Below are 2,500 nucleotides of genomic sequence, written 5' to 3' on the forward strand. Positions count from 1 at the left end.
GTGTGTGTGTGAGAGAGAGTCTGCAGGGTGTCACATCTAAGTGCAGGGATCCCGGGGAGCGTGTTCCTAGAGGTGTACCAGTAGTTTGATCTCACCATATTAGCCGTATTCCCTGCTATGCCAGCCTCATTACTTTAGCCAGTTCAGCAGCACCCTGGCTCCCACTCTGCTCTAAATCATGTTGGCCACCTTCAACTAACATACTTCTTTTACTCCCGCAGACAACCTTCTCTTTCTTCTGTCTCCTCTTTCATCCGTCATACATTTTTGTGTGTGTGTGTGTGCGTGCCCTAGCTGTGGTCCTGAGCCAAGCTTTTATTTTGACAAGATATGGAGTGGCACAGTGGTGGAGGTGGCATCTGCTCGCCTCTAATAGGGATGTGCTATTGATTAACATTTACATGGGTTGGTCCAGCCCCCACCCACTGAGAGGAAAGTCAGATGTGGAGGCAGACCATTTGTCACGTTGTCATTAAGGACCGACCTTTCTGTGATCTGTACTGGATATTTAAGCTTCGGTGAAATCAGTTATTAGCCAGTGTCACCGTCATACACCTTTTTTGTGTTTTGGTTTGATTACATATTTGTTCCAGAACTCATCAGCACTGCTGTTTTATTTTTATGGAAGTCCTTAACCCGAATGATTGATTCTAATGAGAGATTTTGATCGGCTTCTACACAAGCACGCACGATTAATTCAGATTTGATTAAACTTTAATGATGCCCTTGGGGAACTGGACTGTTGCTATTTGCAAATAGTGGAGCCGAATATGATTTAATAAGAACGGAGCAAACAAATAGCAAAGACCCAGGCATGTAAAGCAGAAATGTACGAGTACATTTGGACTGATGCTGTTTATGTTCATTGTCAATTAATGTAGAGACAGGTATTTTTTGTTCCAGTTAATCATTGGTGCTTTAAGAAGCCTGAAAAAAGGGGTTGGGAGGGTGCCCAGGTGATGTTTTCAAATTGCTTTTTTTTCTTCTTCTGACCAACGGTCCAAAACCCAAAGATTAAGGGGGAGTTGCTGTGTTGGATACTGGCTACCGTCTCCGTTACAAAAGGCTCTCCTTGACTCTGTGGTAAGTACAGATAATAACATGCATCACACAAGTTATGCATGTTACATTTTGTCGGCCCAAGCTCTAAGTACAGCACAGTTATTGCAGGCCCATGATGGCCCAGCGTTACAGATACGTTTCTGTAAAGAACCAGAGGTCTCCCAACCCTGGCTCTAGTCTGTAGTTGTGGGAAGGTACCAGTACAAAAGCCATAAAAAGACTGATAATTAATGAGTGAAAAATGTAAAAATTATGACTGGACAACATGAAAGGGGAGATAGAAGGGAATGACATGGAGCATAGGGCTCGATCTACAATAACATTGAGAACCTAATGTTTTGTCCCCCCTGACATGTGTCTTAGTATTAGTTGTTATTATGACTTTTTTGAGTGAAACCAGGAAATGTTTGGCATTGCTTGCCTGAGGAATTACTTACAGAAAGCCATTAATCAACATCTCATCCAAATTGTTGATAGATTTTCTGCCAATGGACTACTTGTTTCAACACCTGCAAATTTGTACAATTCTTTTTTTGTGGCAAATTCCACATTTAAGAATGACAAGTACCATCATATATTATCTCAAATTAAAAAGTATTGGCATCTGCACAAATCTTAATGTAGTAGAACCCCTCTCAATAACTAGCCACTAATTTATGTTCTCCCGGTAAACATACTTGTCCATTCTTTGATCAATCTGTCAATCACCCCACCTGTCAATACATCTACCTGTCCGTCCGTCCATCCATCCATCCATCCATCCACCCTTTATGTCTATCAACCTTCTTCCGCCTCATGCCTTACGTCAACGTATTAATCCCACGCCGAATCGTCTGTCAGGCCCAACACAGGAGCTAATGCATGTGACTAATGAGCACTAATGCTCATCCACTGATATAACAAATGGCATCAGATAGCTCCAGTATTCTAATAGCAGGATGTGATTATACGGATGAGTGGCTATCAGAGCCTCTGTCACTTCTCTAATCTTCGTCTTCTACTGTCGGCGGGGGTAGAGGTAGAGTTTCCATTTTGTTCCATTTTATTTCTTTTAGCCACTCGTTTTATGCATAGCGGTGGTCCATGCATGAATGAGAAAATACTGGTTTGACTGGGGGTGGGCAGGTGGCGGATTTTAGTAAAAGTTGCTGCTGGGAGCAATGTGTGCATTTAGTTTTGAAAGATGGACATGGAGAGCTTGGAGAGTAAGAGAGAGACAGAGTAATTGAAATATGAGAGTGGTACAGCAGCAAGCTCGTGTGTCCGTCAGCAGCCCCGGCGCGGCGGGTGGGAGAGTGTTACGTGTGTGTTGGTCTGTTTGCCATACTGTCGGAGAGTGGAGAGGCCACAGGCCCCGGTTGTTCTAGTGTGAGAGCAAGATTGACAGCAGAGGTAGGGGTGTACTTGGTGCTCTGCCAGGCCACACAGACACAGACAC

At 43.6% G+C, this 2,500-nt stretch overlaps 1 long non-coding RNA gene across 1 annotated transcript in view; it reads left to right on the forward strand.

Moving 5' to 3' along the window:
- Positions 1-2,500, forward strand: part of LOC116673235 (uncharacterized) — an 18,577-nt gene that overhangs the window by 10,267 nt on the left and 5,810 nt on the right. The gene's annotated exons all lie outside the window — the stretch shown is intronic.

Source organism: Etheostoma spectabile, chromosome 23 (genome assembly GCF_008692095.1).
Source record: "Etheostoma spectabile isolate EspeVRDwgs_2016 chromosome 23, UIUC_Espe_1.0, whole genome shotgun sequence".
Classification (NCBI taxonomy): Eukaryota; Metazoa; Chordata; class Actinopteri; order Perciformes; family Percidae; genus Etheostoma; species Etheostoma spectabile.